The 17,479-nt window shown below is 55.6% G+C and overlaps 1 protein-coding gene across 1 annotated transcript in view; it reads right to left on the reverse strand.

Moving 5' to 3' along the window:
- Positions 1 to 17,479, reverse strand: part of ADAMTS2 (ADAM metallopeptidase with thrombospondin type 1 motif 2) — a 221,796-nt gene that overhangs the window by 93,142 nt on the left and 111,175 nt on the right. The gene's annotated exons all lie outside the window — the stretch shown is intronic.

The raw sequence follows: 17,479 nt of genomic DNA on the forward strand, positions 1-17,479 counted from the left end.
GGCTCAGTTTAGGAAACCGGAATAAACCTTAGGAAAAAAATAGAGAAAGTAGCCAAAGAAAAGCCTAGAAGGTTTTATAGGAGAGTTTTTACCAAACCCACAGGGAAGAGATGCTTCTCATCTGATGCACAATAGGTATGCAAAGGCCCAATAGCTTTCTTTCTAGCTAGGAAACAGAATGGGGAAAAGGGTTTATCAATTATAGCAATAAACCCCAGGAAATATCCAGGAATGAGCAAAAAGAATGAATGTATGAAGACCACACAAAGAATATTATGACACAGTCTACAAGTCTCCAAAAGTACAAAGGGAGACCTCAATAAACAGAGACACAACAATGGGATCCTGGAAGGCAAGTAGAGTCTCCTCCAAATCCGTGTACAAATTTAACACAATCCCCATCAAAGAATTACGAAAACCCAACAAAATAACCAAGGTGATTCTCCTCCAAATCAATCTACAGATTCAACACGATCTCCATCAAGGAATTATGAAAACCCAACAACGTAACACTAAGATGTAACTGGAAGACTATATATGGGGGAATAGCCAGAAAAATCTTAAAGATCTGGAAAAATAATAGTAACGGGGAGGTACTTACCTTTCAAATGAATGAACATATTACAAAATATGTTTACATTGTTTGTATGTTTAATATGTTAACATGTTTAATATTACAAAACATTAGTTAGTACATAGTGACACTGGAGTCAGAAGAGAGAGATCAATGGTACTGAATACATGGGGCGCCTGGGTGGCTCAGTCCGTTGAGCGTCTCTGCCTTCGGCTAAAGGTCATGATCCCCGGGTCCTGTGTCGCGCTCCCTGCTCAGCGGGAAGCCTGCTTCTCCCTCTCCCTGTGCCCCTCCTCCCCACTCGTGCTCATTCTCTCCCTCTCAGATAAATAAATAAAAATCTTTTTAAGAAATGGTACGGAATACAAAATCCCAACACAGATCCAAGCATAGGAGGGACTTCTGGGTAAGAGGAGAGATTGAAAACATGCATCTAATTTAGCTCCTTATTGGAACCCCATTACAACTTTGGTAAAGTGATTTTTTTTTTTTTTTAATCACAAGGCTACAAGGATAAGGAGAGCAGCTGAGGAAAATCTAACAGAACTGTTGGAGGCTGGAAAGCAGATGGTCTCACAGTAATGGACTTCGTATATCTGAGAAAGTTGAATCCCAAGCTGGCAATGAGGAGAACCAAGAGACTCTCCCAGTCTGTATCCTAAAATCCAACACAGGCACCAAGCACTTCTGGAAGTGGGAGTGAAGGGCGGATTGAAATAAGCAGGACTAGTTGGTGGCTGATGCCAAATCCCCCGCCCACACACTGTGCCCCAGAAACAGCCCTGATAACTAACACTGGCATTGGTCTGGAAGCTCGTTCTCTCTCGGAAAGGTGGAAAAGGTCTCTGGGCTGCAGGCACCAGGTATGGTTGAGAGCAGAGGCACCAAACTAAAACCAGGAAGACTAAATCAATGCTGAGGCACTAGCCCCCTCCCATAATTCGCCCCCAGAATGCTGGAGGTCAGGCCTTTCCCCCCAAAACAGGACATTGGGAGGGGTCTTCTCTAGGGAATCTGGTCTACCAAAGACCAAAAGGTAGTATCGCAGTCCATGGTTGACCGTGCCTACATGCATCAGGCTCCCACTCACTTCTGTTGCCCAACCTCACACGTAAACGGACAGCCAGGGATCACCAGCTCTCCCGGGGAAGCCCCAGACGTGGCAGATGGAGGCCAAGACGCAGCAAACAACTCAACAGGAGGAAAGTGGAGGAAAAAGAGACCATACAGGAAGGTGGGGGGAAATCTACCATCAGTAACCTCTGAGAAGAGAGCTAGGAGAAGATATTACATCCATTAAACAAGGATAGGATGCGAACAATAGAAAGGGTACTTTGAGATTAAAACCATTTCAGCAGAAATGATAAACTTGGTGGAAGGACTGGGAAGATAAAGTTGAGAAATCCCCCGGCCAGTAAAACAATGAGACAAAGAGACTTGAATAATCAGGGAAAAAAGTCAAGGAAAGTAGAGGACCAGACTGGAGGTGTATCATCCATACAACAGAAGCTTCATAAAGACAGAAAAGGGAAAACAGAGAGGGAAAGAAGTCATGAAATAAATCAAGAAAACTTCTCACAACAGGGAGGTGTAAGGGCCCAGCTAGTACCCAGCACCGTAGATGAAAGGAGACCCGCACCGTGGCAGAGCGTCATGGTATTCCAGAACACAGAGAAGATTCTGCACACAGTCACAGAGAATTGGAGGTAACCCAGGGAGGCAGTTACAGAGGGATGAAAAGAGCACGGGAATCCGAATGGCTTCAGACTTCCCCAAATTCAAAGAGGAAAACAACGGAGCAAAGTCTTTGGAAGTCTGAAGCAAGACTCAACTAGAATCCTATACCCAAATTCTCCATCAAGAAAGTGGAATAAAGACATTTCCAGATGTGTAAGTTCTCTAAAGTTTTATCTGTCCGACACCCCTTCTCAAGAAGCTACTGAAAGATGCACTCCTTCACAGAAGTGCAAGACGGGAAACAGGGAGACCCAACACAAGAGATGGGGAGGGACTCCCTTGGAGGATGATGGAGCGCTCCCAGGACGGCAGCTCTGCAGCAGATGTGGAGGGAGCTGAGCCATCCTGCAGCGGGGTGACTCCAGAGACAGCCGGGCATCACGAAGACCCCCCCACTTCCATCGGGACTTCCTCTTAAACCAAGGACAGAACACCCAGGACGGCTTGGCCCAGATTCTCATCAGGACTTGGCTTGTCTTGACCATGTGCCCTCGAGGGTCTCTCCCCTGATGCTCTGCTGAGGGCACCCATATCCCCCATAGAAGTTCTCAGCATTTCCCTGAGAACGGGAGGCAGCCCCTTCCCTCTGGCCGTACTTCTGCCACATGTCCGATGCCTGGTCCACACCTCAGTCTTGCTAAGTGCCCAAGTGTGAAGAGCCCCGTGTTTCCCAAGACTCACTCGTGACCTTGCTTGAAACTTCCCCAGAAGGGGCCTTGTCAACTCCCACAGAAGGAGAAGTCAGACCACGACCGGAGACTGTTCTCCTCACCTCCTCCTGGACCCTTTGTCCAGCGGGGACAGTGCTGCCCTCTCCTTGCACAGCTGGTGTGTGCTTGCCCTCCGCTGTAATATTAATCACTCTTGATATTCATTTATATGCAAACTGTAAGTAGCCCATCAAAAAATAAAATAGTAAACAAAATTAGTAAATGATAAGGTAGCAGCTTGAAACCCGGGGTTGGTAACTGGTGGGGGTGGAGCAGGCATGGACATTCTGGTACCATTCAGCCAGTTGTGCGTAAGAGCCCCTGGTGGCCAGTAATTTCGCTCTTGTCTATGACATAAAGACACAGGGTAGCTACAGGATATCCCAGGCCCCTCCTTGGAGCACCCATTTTTCACTGCCCTGGACAAGGCGTGCAGATGGGCATGCCTGCACAGGTCCTTAAGGAAACAATGGCACCATTGCTTGGGAAGGTTTTGGAGAGTCAGAGGCAAGGGGGCTGTCGTCAGAGGGCATGAGGAGGCGCAGAATGCGGCAGGTGCACCCCACACAGTGCTACGTGGAGGTCAGAAGTTTGACATCCACGTACACGATAGAGGGGTCTTGGAAACAGAGTGCCAAGTGCAGAAAGTAAGAAACAGCTAGATGTACAATGCAGGGCCATTTGGACCAGTTAGACACATCCATGCTCAAGCAAGGAGCAACCCTGATTTGGCAAAAATATACAATGACTGAAGGGTCCCCTTGGATCACCTTAGAATGGTCGCTCCCCGCAAAAGGGGAAGGAGATGGAGCAAGCCCGTTGTGCAGAGAGGTGGTTTCTTTTTTTTTAATGATGTTGGGACACCTGGTCATAGATGGAGGAAAAGAGCAAATCCTGGCCTCAGATGATAAGCAAAAACAAATTCCAGGTGGATTGGTAGCCCGGGATGATGAAAATGAAGTCCCAAAAGTGCTAGAAGAAAATTCAGCTAAATGCTTTTTTATGATCTCAATGCTGGGCAGCCTCTAGACTCCAAGGCCAAGGCCAGTGTGAGTTCCAGGTCCCCCCCGCCAGAATTGCCCTGGCCTCTCGCAGCATGCAGGTGGGTGGGCATGCTCACTGGGGGGACCTGCTGCTGCCCACCCATCAGGCACGTGGATGAGATCCAATATCTCTCCCTTCCCCAGTGCTCATGAGTCCCCAAAGCTCAAATCCCGATGAGCAGGACTGTTGGCAGAGTTCCAAACAAGAGGAGAATGACACTTAACAGAGCTAGACCAAGGCCAGAGCACCAGCCTAGCCCTCCTGCTGCAAACACCAGGCCCCAGCATGAGTGGCAGGCCTGGCCCAGGGGACCACAGTCCTGGGCACCATCAGCCTGGAGCCCCGAGGAGCATGCTGGCACCCCCACCCAGGGGAGGTCATCGGGAGGAAAGTCATCCCCTCCATTTGTTAACAACCTTGAGACAAGCCCTCCATGACTGCAAATTCCCCTAAAGATGATCATTAAGATAAAATGTGTTTATGTAGAAGCATAATCAGGACACAGCAAAAGGCCTGCTTGGAGGCAGGCAGGCTCTTTAAGGCTCTGGGAAGCAGAAAGCAGCTCAGCCCCGAGGGGGCCATCAGCACAGGGCCCCACTGGTGAGCTTTATTAAAAGAAGCTCATTAGGATTATTTCATCCCAGCCCTTTATAACTTTGTGACCAAATTGGAATTAATTTTTTGCAATGCCGGCAGGCGCAGCCCATCCAGTGTCTTTTTTATGGCTCGAGGTGGAGGGGAGGCATGGGGGGCCCCCCCCTGGGGCTGAGCCAGCCCCTCAGTGCTCATTCATCAGGGCTGCAACTGTAGCAGCTGCTAGGACTCTCAGAGACAAGGGCTGGAAGGTCCATAGATTGCCTCAAGTCCCAGGCCTGCTTACTTTTCCAGAGTTTCAGGTCAGAAATGGCAGCTCTGAAGAAGGGGAAAGAAATTTCTCTTGGCTTCTCCATCGGGGACTGTCCCCAGAATGTGCCCTCCCAGGGTATAGGGCAGCGGAGGCTCCTCGGCGGTGGACGTGGAATATCCGGGCCCGCCTGGCACCCACCCGCCCAGCTGGAGATTACAGAGCCACCTGGGTTGTACCACACAGCAGCCTGCTTCTCCTTTAGGTACTGCTCCTTGATTTCCCTTTGATGAACCACCCTTGCCACTCCCAGGTCACATGGCTCAGGGGGAGCCAAACCCATGGAGCCCCTACCCCGGGAGCACCCAGATGGCCCAGGCGAGCCAGTGAACCCTGATGCCAAGCAGAAATGAAGAGAACAGGTGACACCATTTAGGTCCTGAATCCAGCCATGCCTGAAGCTGTTCCATCCCTGGGCTTTCCAACTCTGGGTTGGTTCATTTGGATTTCTGTCTCTTGTAGCCACAAAAATCCTAAAATGCACCTCCCTACACACACATGTGTAATCACATGCACTGTCAAAAGTAAGCTAGACACTGTTGTTTGATTTTGTAGCCATACGCCCTCAGACGATTAGCATCGGATGGTGCCACTCTGTTGCACTTCCTCCTTTTGGAGGGAGCCCAGTGCAGACAGAGTGGGGACAGGGAAAGTCCACTGCGGATTTAACGTATGTGGCCAAGAGAAAGGGGCCAAGCTCTGGTTTGGCCCCCACAGATATGTGTCCTTGGGCAGTGAGAGGACCTGCCAGATGCCACAGTGGCCTTGGCAGCGGTGTCGAGGCCACCAAGGTTGGGCCCAAGCCAGCAGGACCATGTCGAATGACCAGGAGCCCTGAGCCCCTCCCAGACTCCCTGCAGCAGCACTAGGACCAAAGCAAGAGCACCAGCCCAGTCTCCTGCTGCAAATACCGGCAGGCCCCAGCTTGAGGGGCCCACCGTCTGCAGCCTTCATGCAGACGGCCCCAAACGCCCCCCTCCCAGCTCTGTAACCTCACACCAGCCACACGGCCTAGGCTCCTCCACACTGGCCTGCTCGCCCCGCACTACCCTCCTGACAGCTCCTGAAGCCCATCTACCCCCCAGGGGTGCACAAGGGCTCCTTCAGCAATCAGGTCCCTGGGGTCCGGGAGCTGAAAGCCTACTGCCTTGGCGAGCTCCCGTGCACAGCCACTGCCGGGCAGGTCCCTGGGACCGGCTGTAGTCTCCAGGGCATGGAACGTCCTCTCTGTGGGCACTCAGCCGAGGGAAGGGGAGCTAGCCCCGAGTTACCTCCTCACTGCCGCTCCCCAGCACGCGGCGGCCAGATGGCAGGATACAATGGAGAGACTGGCAGATCGCTTAATGAAAATATTTACTGTGAACTTCAGAACAAAACACAGACACCCACAGGTCCCAACAGAAGGGAGGATTCCCTGGGATTCCGTTTTCACTGTGGGGGAAGTGGGAGACTGACAAGTGGGATGCTGGTGGCCAATGTCGGGGGCCACAGGCCTGGCAGCTCGCCCCCCCTGCACATCTTGTACAAGCGTGTCAGAGGCAGGGAAATCCCATCACCAGCTCCCTTCATGCTCCTGAGTCCTGGACTTGGACATCCGGCAGCCTCCTGGGCATCCGGCAGCCTCCTGGGCATCACTCCCGGGAAGGCCCTCAGGCACCCCACACAGAATTCCAGGACTGAGCACCCCCAGCTGCACCCCCACCTCAGGCCATGGCACCTGCGTGCACCCAAGCCCCAGCCAAGAGGAGGGCCTGCTCCCCAGCCCACAAAGTCCGCTCCCTCCTCACCCTCAGGGTCCCTGCACCTGCCCCCGCCCCCTCTGCCTTGGCCCTAGCTCATGCCTCCCCAGGAACTGGCTCCTCATTGGTCTTCAGATTCTCCAAATCCACGTTCCAAGGCATTTCTCTTCAGCTGCCAACCTCAGATTCCTGTGCTGAGCCCCATGTCACGCAGAGTGGGTGAGAATGACACAGGGAGGGATCCCAGTGCTTTAGGAAGGGCTCGGTGCCGACATGCATGCGGGAGGGGTAGGATGCCGCCCAGCCCCGCCAGAGGCCCTCTCTGGCCAGGCCACGATCGAGATGCACAAAATCACAGCTGCCTGCCCTGGCCCCCTCCCCCAGACCACGGACGGTCCCCTGCTCCCCCTCCACTCCCCGCACCCCTCCCGGCCCCACCCGGAGCCCAATCACATGGGAGGGATGGGGCCAAAATCCATGGCTTCTCCCAGTTGATGCCAGAGCTCAGGGTGGCTGTGCAGGATGGGCCGTGTGGTACCACCAAGCCACCTTCTTAAGAGAAAGAATTCTCCAGACACCCTCATCAGCGACAGGATGGGGAAAGGCCCCCACTGCTGATAATGAAGATAGCATCAGCAACATGGAGCACCAGGCTTTATAGACATCCCTATTTATTCTCCTCGGCTGCCCCGTGGGTCAAGAAGGGACTCTCTGATGCAGATGGAGGAGCACGCTTGAGAGGGTCACACTCGAACCCACGGCCTCACAGTGGCAGGGGGCGGCAGGGAAGTTGTCTGACTGTAGAATCCAGCTCAGCCCACTGCACGGGCCTCAGATGGGGTAACTGAGAGCCAGCTGCACTGGGGCCAGTAGATAACAGGCTGCTTTAAGGGTCAGAGGACCCCCACCAAGCTGGGGACCTCGTCCCAGATCCACGCCCACCATGAGCCTACAGGCCCCTGTTGTGCCTCACCCTGTCCACTTTCAGCCCCGAGGTGTGGGACTCTAACAAGGACCCGGAGAAGCAAGGGAGTGTTTCACCCCACTCAGCACCCTGTGGGCCTCGAGCCTTGTATTACTGCTGTCTTGCTATGAGCTGGAACTTCCAATGATCTACATGACATGCCGGACGGTAGGAGGGAGACACTGAGGGTCCAGTTTCAGGGCCACTGTGCACATCGGTGCCCTGCACAGCCCCAGGGGCTGGCAGTGCCCTTCCCCTTCACACAGACTCTGCTCACAATTGCGTGTCCTGGGAGGTGCGTGTGCACAGGCCCCGTCCACTTTGTTAAAATCCGGCAGTGGAGCAGACAGGAAATGGACCGGAAGATCCCAAAGATCCCATACGGGGCAAGTCGAAGGGGGTAGGATTTCTACCAGGAGAGATGGCCCACTGACCACTGCTCCTCATGTCTGTCCCTGTCCAGAGCCTGCTGAAGGAGCAGACATGAGTAACTAGGGACTATCCCCTGGCCCTCACCACTGATGCGGGCGCACAAGGGGGTATAGTGCGGGGGGGGGGGGGGGCTTGAGAGAACAGCATCTTGACTGACAGTCCATGGAGTGCGCCGGGGGACACCGGCAGGGTGGACACCTTGGCTCAGCCCAAGAGCTCCACAGGGGAGGGACTCCTCTTGCCAAGTCCCCTGCCAAGTCCTGCCAGGTGCGGGAGCCCAGAGTGCCCCCAACACCCTGCCCTCTTTCCCAGGGCATGTCAGGAAAGCCCTGCCTTCCCTTCTGTTTTTCTGGCCTTTCTCTGTCTTCCACGGGAGGATGCACAGGAGGGGACTGCCGGGAACCTCCCCTTTTGGACGCGAGGCGCAGGAGGGTAGATGGCACATGGAGGCACCTGCCGCCCAGGCACATCATCCAGGCCCACAGACAATGGGGTTTCGTCCTGTCTGTCTTCTTGTGTGAGCTCGATGGGTTCAGAAGCCGGGGGACTGGTGTCCTGGGGGGACAACGACTAGCCCTGGTGGACCCCACACATCCCTCTCCCATGATCCTTCCTGCCTTGAAAGGCCACAGCCTATAGGCCCTGAGGAGGGAAGGGGGTCCCCTGCTCCCCAGAGACGTGGAGCGTGCCACCAAGGCACGCCCGCTACATTCCCCACATGGCACCAGCCTCCTGTCAGCTCACGCTGTTGACAGGGCTTAATTTGATCAGCCCCGTTTAGAGAGGGGAGGAAATGAGAAATCAGAGCAAGTGCTGAATGCTGTAAATTTAATCCATGACACAGCCTCACAAGGGCCTTTCCTAACAAACTGGGGGGTGGGGGGAGGTGCACTCCAAGCCCTGATCCCGCAGCCACCTGAGGGCTGCCCTTCCCGCAGACAGGATGGTGCAGAGCCAGCTCACCAGGTCCCTGGCCATTGCGGACAGCCCAAGGGCTCCAGAGGACAGGCCAGGCGGCTAGGCAGGCAGGGATGACAAAAATCATCACGTTCTGCTTTAAAAGGTCTGGGGTTTTCTTTCCTGGGTTTAAAGCAGATGTGACTCAGCCAGGTGTGCCCTGAGACACAGAGCAGATGAGTCGCAGCTCTGGGTCCGTGCGCGCCAGCTCATGGACCACACAGCTCCTGCCTGGCCCTGCGAGGGCCCTGGGGCTGCCATCACTGTTGTACACGCAGGGCACCAAGCCACCCGGGGACTTGTGCGGATGGGGCTTGCTGCTCCCGTCTCCTGCACCACTGACTCAGACACTGAGACCCTCCGTGACCCAGACGCAGTCCACCCGCCTGCCTAGCCGGCTGGCTTCTCCCCCAGCTCAGACCTCTGCACACTGCTCCGTGGGGCAGGACCGGCCTCCAAGGGGCCCCCCAGCCTGCCACCCTCCAAGTGGTGGGAGGCAAGTCCTGCCCCTCCAAAGTCCAGCCCCAATTCTCTTCCTGTTTGGGACAATTCCTGATCCCTTGCCCCCTCCATCAGGCCAAATGGAAACCTTCGTTTCCATTCATTCATTCATTCGCTCATGAAGTATGTTAGTACCAACCATGAGCAAGGCCCCACGCCGCATGACCCCCAGAACAGCAATCTGTGCAGTGTCACTATCACAAACTTGCTGACTTGCTCACATGCACACGTGCACACGTAAACCCATGCTCACGCTCACACATCCATGCTCAGAAACTCACACCCTCTACCATGAATTCCTGCCTGGAAGACCGAGGCCGCCTTTGGCTCCTCTCCATGTCCCCAGACACCCACATGGGGCTTGACAAAATAAATCAGTAATCGGGGGGCCAGACCACCTGGTGCTGAGCGGAAAGCAACTGTTATCCCTGTGTCACTGAGGAGCAGACTGAGGCCCGGAGGGCAAGGGGAGGCTGCAGGCGTGAAAGCAGCCACGCCAAGTACTTTCTTGGCTGCAGTGGCTGTGGGCAGACACTCAGGAAGATGCGGTTGCTGCCTTCCTGGCCATGGTTTACCGGGGCCGCGCACGAAGACAGCCAGGGGGTCTGGCTGATGCTACTCACCTCTCCCTCTCCCCTGGGGAGGGCTGTTGCCGTGGCTGCCGGCACCCCCCCCCACCTGCAGGCACCACGTGACACCGTGCCCCCAGGTCCGAGCACAGGCCAAGCGTGATGCCAAAGCAACCCTCACCGGGGCCTCCATAGCCTTCGGGATGCCCATGGTGCCAACTGCACAGACTTGGTGGCCGCAGGGACAGGTGGTGAGGCTGGGTGCGTTTCATGATGTCCTCCCCTTTCTCTCTCTGACCTTATTTACTATGAAACATAGGGAAATGGTCCACCTTTCCAGAAAGAAATATGTTCTCCCCCATTTTTCCTTGAAACGTGGTGCCCTCTTGGCTTATCTTTTATTTTTCCACTCTTCACTTCCATAAGAAAAAGCCATGTGGGAATGTGGCCTCAGGCCAGGGCCACGGGGCCACGGCAGGCCCTGGGCATGCTGGAGAGTTCGGGTGGGCAGCACTGCCTAGGAGGGTACAAGTCCGTGTTGCTGGGACTTATCTTTGTAAAGAAGTCCAAAATCTGGATTTGCATGTGAAGTCTCTGATCTTTAGATACAGGAAAGCAATTCCGTAATAACGGAAGTGCTGGGCTGCCTGGTGAAACCAGCCCAAGTCTCTCCCAGGTCAGTCTACAACCTTGGCGCCCTGCTCAGCACGCCCATTTCCCAAGCACTCTCCTCCTACCTTCCTGTGGAGGCTGTGGGACCATCCGGTCCTGACAAACCAGAGAGCCGCCTATCTGCAGGCCCACAGTAGCTGAAACTTCCTCAGCTGCAGCTCATACCTACTGTTTACCTGTGTCCCTTTCTTCTAGAAGCCAGCTGCTGGTGGGTATGATTTATGATGGGATCCTCACATGGAGACCCAATTAACACTCGCTGGTCACCCCCACAGCAACAAACACTCTATGTATCCCCGGCTCCTCCTCTCTCTTGGGGGTCTTGCCCCAGGCCCACATACAGCCACGGCCCTCCAAACATTATGTGCACACAGAGTACATGTCCTTAATATGTAAAGTGCTCCTTCAAATCAACAAGAAACAGCCCAGCAATTCCAAAGGAAAATGGGCAATGGTATAAACGGACAGTTCTCAAAAAAGAAAACCAAGCAGCTTTTATAGGTAAGAAAAGATTCCCAAAAAAGATTCCCTCTCATTATTTAATAAAAGAAATACTTGTGTCAGGATTGTCAAAATACAAACGTGTGAAGGCACATGCTGACAGAAATGAGCGAGGGAGCCGCAAGGGGGATGTAGCACAGAGGGCCGAGGGGAGGGGAGGTCCGGGGCAGAGGCCACTGGAGCCCACGCCATGTGGAAGATCCTCACATTGAAGACAGGGGGAGAGATGTGGCTCAGTCTGTTCTTCAGAGCAGCTCCCATTTCTGGGAGGAGAGGGATGTGGCCGCAGGAAGGGGCAGAGGGACAGATGCAGCAAGACGAGCACACAGAGGGCTGAGGGGCAGTGTCACCATCACTGCAGCGATGCAGGAAGTGGGGAGGCTGAGCCGGCAGCCCGTCACCCTCGGAAGCCCCTCCCTCGGGGGGACCCCAGGAGATGGCACATGGAGGAGGGGAGGCCCTCTGGGGCACATTGAGCATGATGCTACGGTGGGGACCCCAAAGACAGACATCCACGAGGCACTCAGGTACAAGGTGTCTGGGGCATAGAGAGAGGGCCGGGCTGGAGGGTGGTCTGGGGTTCCTGGGTGTATGAGGTTAATGAAAGCCTTGGGGTTTGCCTTCCTGGATGCACAAGGGGAAGGACATCAAAGCAACTGCAAACAGGTGAATAGAAAGTTATGAGCATCGTTCCTGACGCCTGCACATTCCCGGAATCTTGCTGTTCTGTCCTGTCCAGCCAGGAAGGCCAGACGGGGGCCACCTCGCCACAGCCCAAGGCCCCCAGCAGGATGGGTCATGGCTCTCTGCGCCCCCCACAGTGTAAGGCCAGCCTGGGTGTGAGATGGGACGAGTCCCTGCCCAGGACCTGGCTCTCGACCCAGTGCAGCCACCGCCTTGCCTGTGTCTATCTGATGCTCCCCAGAGCAGCAAATGTGCCCACGGCTGGAGTACCTCCCAGACGTGTCTGGGTCTGCTGGCCCTGCCCTTGGCACTGGCATGATCCCAAACAGCCAAACCTAGCTGGCGTTCACCACCCTGCCAGTCCGATCCTGAGCATCCACAGGAGCACCCCAGGGGCGGTGCCTTCACACCTGTCCCCTTGTTCACCGTCTATAACCATCCAACCAGAAATCCTCATACCCCTTCCAAGATGAGTGCTCAGACTCAGAGTCTGGATGGAAGTCTCAGTGGTGAGCACTGACCCTGGATAAGCTCGGCCACTCCAGCAAGATCCCTGCTCCCCACCGACACCTGAGAGGAGCTCTGGGTTCTGATCCCGGCAAGGCCACTTCCCAGGTGAGACATGGCCAAGCCACTCTCCCTCTCTGGGCCTCAGTTTCCCTGTCTGAAAAACAGGCACAGGGACCCACAGGGTATGTGTTCAGTGCACATAAAACAGAGGAAGCTCAGAAAAAGCGAAGGGGCCTTAAGGGCCTCGCCAGAGAATCGAAGGAAAGGAGGCAACAGTCAGAGAGTCAGACTCAGATGGCTTGGAACTGCCCAAAATATGGGAATGGGCCACAAACACCAGACCCCTCCTTCTTGCCCCCTTGGCCTGGGCCTCTAGCTGTTCCCAGCAAAAACTCTTTTGAGGGGTCTTGCCCATGCTTGAGGCTCAGGGGCACGTCCCCCAAGGCCCAGCCCTTCAAGAAACACCCCTCCCTGGCTGCTCTTGAAATCACCTCCAAGAAGAAAGAATCACTTCTGCTTCCAAAGACATCCCCAGGCAAGAAATGGGCTGCAGGCACCATGAATGTTTAATTACGTTAATTGTCCAAGTTCAGCGCACAACCTCGCTCCCTAAGTACTTTATGGGAAATTGTAATTAAGCGTGAAATGGCTCACTTGTACAACTCCCCTTTCTCACCCTCTCCAGGCTGCTGGGAGCTTCCCAGCCTCACTAGCTAATGCTCACCTTCCTTCTTTCTTACTTAATTTTGTGACCTTTTCTCTTGACACCCCTACCCCGTACATTCCTGTGCTTTGGCACACAACACCAAGCACCGCAATTACTTAACTATAAACCTCCCGTGGAAATCTGCTTTTTTTGTTAGAAAGCACTGTAATCAAACCTCTGAGAGTGCCGATCGATGGGCCGGCCGGCCTGTCGGAGGAAATACATCGCAGGATTAAGTGGCTTAGCAGGAGGTCCCTGCAGGCAGGCTCACGGGCAGCAGAATGACTAGAAAGTCTAGCCTGGCCCTCACGGGGCCAGCAGGTATGGCAAGTGCTCACCCAGCCCTGGGTGCTCACGGGGTGTTGACCCCGAAATGCTCCCCTGGGTCCAGCTGTGACAAGTATGAGCAGGTCTTGAGGGGGTCATTCCACGTACATACTCCGGGGCCTGCCCCTGCAGAGACCAGAGGGAGACCTGGCCTTAAATATATATCAGGTACGCACTTTTGACATTATGCCCCAGGAGGCTGTGCATACAGGTGCACAGAGCGAGCGAGGCGTGGAGAGGGAAGGCAGGCCCGTCCCGGGAGCCCCCACCTGTCGGAGACGGTGGACTTGGCGGGTGTTGGTGCCTCATGTTTCTGTCTGGTGTGAGACAGGATTTTATCTCACACTCGTACATAACATGTACCATGACTCGCGTACCTGTGCAGCACCCCGTGTTTTTAATACATTGGGGCTCTCCAAAAATGAAAGTGAGCCAGGCCTCTCTTGCATATCCGAGTCTGCGGTTGTGCATGCCGTTCATGTGCGTGCACACACATACACGTGTATGCACACGTCTCATGCAGAGACCCCTGGGGCTGAGCAGGGGACGAGAACCAGGCACCAAGGTTGGTGGACTACGCAGTGCCCAGGGTCCCCCTTCCTGGAGCAGCTCCCCGGCTCCGATCCCAGCAATCCCTGCTCCTCACGTGCACACAGCCCTCTTCTAAGCAATCAGCCCCTCCCTCCCTGGGTGCGGGGCCCTGAGCCAGGTGGGGCAGGAGAAAAGCTGAGGGATCATCACTGCCCACTCACAGCTGTCCAGCCCCTCCTGCCGCTGGGACCCTTCTAGGTCCTTCCCCAGCCCCGCTTCTGCCTCCCCACTGACTCTGTCCTCCCAGTAATTCCACTCTGGCTCAGGGCGGCCAGACTCCATTCATGCTATCTGCCACAGAGGCATCCCCAGCAGGCACCCAGGGACATCACCATCCCACGCACAGCCCCGGCACCATGGGGCTTGACCCCTGCTCTGCCTGGAATTTTGAACACACTACATCACGTCACCCAGGTGGGAAGTCCCAGGGGGAGTCTGCCAGCTCTACATGGAGATGCTCAGAAAGTGAGCAAGGCCAGATCCCCACAGGACACGGAGCCCAACAGACTCCAGCTCGCCCACGCCCCAGTCTGTCTGCTCACCACAGAGAGCCAGGCATCCTCGGGGCTTCACGCTCACTCCTCCCTCCTCCCTCCTCCCTCCACACCTGCTGCCCTACCTCCAGGACCATGCGTGGGCCGGCAGACACATGCCCCTCTGCAGCCTGCATCATCCTCCAGGCTCCAGACCCACCCCCCAGCTGCCCACAACTCTCCTCAGGGCGTCCAGGGACACTTCCATGCCAACAGCCCCAGACAAGCTCCTCACTTTTCCCTTCCCCAATCCTGGAAAATGTCAACGACCTGCCTATTTCCCCCCACATCCCGGGAGTTATCAAATGCTGGCACTTCCTACCCTGTTCCCTAAAATCCGCCCCTTCTCCACGGTCCGTGGTGGGGCCATACCTCATCACCTCCAACCAGCCAGCAGCAGCCTCCTTACAGACCTCAGCACATCGGACCCTGCAGCAGTGCCCGGACTAACCCAGGCCTCCCCAGGAGTGTGATCCTCACCAGCGAGGGCCCACTGATAGGCCTGTCACCCCACACATTTGTGTCCTGCCCAGGAGACCCACCAGTGTCCCTGCGCTGCAGCTGTGGGTCCCAGAAAATGCTGCTAGCGTTGCCCCCGCCTGCCCTTTCTGGCATACTCCCATACCGTCTTCCAAACTCAGCTCTATACCCCAGCTCCTCACCCCTGCGAACAGAGCAAGTCACTCTCTTTTCTAGACTCTCACAGCATCCTGTACTTTCTTCTGCTAAAACACGGACCACGTGGATTATAAAGTCATGAGCTCCTGAAGGAAAGCATGTGTTGGATTCATCCTTGGGCCATCAGTCTGGCCCAGTGTGAAGGTCTGTGCATGCTGGAATGAAGGACTAACCGAAGAGCAAAAAAAAACAAGCCTACCCACCTCACAGGACACCATGAAGCACTTGGGTGTGTGAAACTGAGACATCCTTTGCACCTGTGGAACCAAGTGCCCACCTGTGTGTGTCTAGGTTTTGCCAAGTGTGCCAGGCCCAGGCCCAGTAGAAATCAGCTGGACGCCAAAGAGAATCAGCTGGTGGGCCTTAAAGACATCTACCTGGCCCTGTGGTCTCAGGTTCTAAGGACCGGTGCTGCAGACAGTTGTAGGTCACAGGGGAAGGGCCTTGTCCTTAAGGCCTTGGAGAAGCCGCAGGCTCTGCAAACAGCCCAGCTGCTGGTGGCCTGGAAGAAGCTGAGGCAGTTCCATCTGAGTGGGGGGCATGGAAGTGCCTCCGAAGCCCTGAAGGAGACCACAGAGGAGTTTCGGGAGGCAGCTCTGGTGCCCCGGAACGTGCTGACACCTCTCCATGGAGCAGGGTCCCAGCCGTTGCCCGCTGGTACACACGGGTCACCCCCACCACCACCCCGGCGCTGACTGAGGGCCTTCCACACCCCCAGACTGTTCCCGGGACATGACCGCCAGCTGCATGCCACCCACTGCCTAGGGGGCTCCCGTTCTAGCGGAGAAGTGACGTACAGAGTGTGCTGACGCCCCTGAGTGCCAGGAGGAGCAAGAAAAGAAGAGCAGGGAGACTGGGAGTCCTGTGGCCAGCCCAAAATACTCCAGTGGTCCGGCGACCTCTCACTGAAAGGGGCCATGTGAGCAAAGCCTTGGAAGAGGTGAGGGGGGAGCCATGGGCGCATCAGCGGCAGGAAGGAGGGCCCGTGCAGGGCCAGGAGGCCAGAGTGAGTGGGACAGCGGGAAAAGAGCGGGCAGCGGCTACAGGGCGACAGAGGGCCAGATGGCACAGCGCCTCGGAGACTGCAAGGATGCCGTCTCCTAAGATGAATGACGTGGGGCCGCTGTGTGGTTCTGAGCCTAGGACAGACATGATCTGAGTGAAGACATCGAGGAATCACTGATGGAGAACCAGAGAAGGCAGGATTCCATCTCTATGAAATGCCTGTGGAAATAGGCAAATCCAGGGACAGGAAGGAGGCTCGTGGTTGCCTAGGGCTGGGGCGGGGGGGAGAGAGGAACGGAGGTGACACTGGAGGAGTGAGGGGTCTTCTGGGGCTGATGAAAATGTCCCGTGCTGACTGTGGTTATGGCTGCACAACTCTGAGAATATATTAAAAGCCACTGACTGTACACTTTAAGTGGTATGGTATGTGAATTATATGCCAATAAAGCTGTTCAAGATAAAGAATCCCTGCGGCTACACCGGGGACAGGCTGGGGGGCGCTTGGGGTGCAGGCCCCACGGCTGCACTGGGGACAGACCGGGGGCGCTGGGGGTGCATGCCCTGCAGCTGCACTGGGAACAGACCAGGGGTGCTGGGGGTGCATGCCCTGCAGCTGCACTGGGCACAGACCGGGGGCGCTGGGGGTGCATGCCCTGCAGCTGCACTGGGCACAGACCAGGGGTACTGGGGGTGCACAGACACCCAAGAGGAGGCTACTGCAGCCATCAGGCAGAGGAAGGTGGCTTGGCCTGAGGTGGGCAGGCAGTGGTCAGTTCTAGTGGATTCTGAAAGGGAGGCCAGCAGATCTCCTGACAGGTTGCCCGTGGCATGTGAGAGGGAGAGAGGAATCGGTGATAACTCGAGACCTCCGCTGTGCCAAGGTTCGCCATCCACAGAGACGGTGGGTGCAGCAGTCGGGTGGGGGTAAGATGAGGAGTTCGCTTTGGAGCACGCTGAGTTCAATATCGTGTTAGGCATCCCAGGATCAAGGAGGCAGTGGGGCTAGGAGTTGGTGCCTAAAGCAACAAGATGGATGAGCTCACCAAGGTGGGGCGTGGAGGGAGACAAGGAGAGCTTCAAGGCTGACAGAGCCCTGGGGGATGCCGACACGCAGGGTGGGGAAAGAAGGGAGAGGATCAGC

The sequence above is a fragment of the Zalophus californianus genome, chromosome 5 (genome assembly GCF_009762305.2).
Source record: "Zalophus californianus isolate mZalCal1 chromosome 5, mZalCal1.pri.v2, whole genome shotgun sequence".
In the NCBI taxonomy this organism is placed as follows: Eukaryota; Metazoa; Chordata; class Mammalia; order Carnivora; family Otariidae; genus Zalophus; species Zalophus californianus.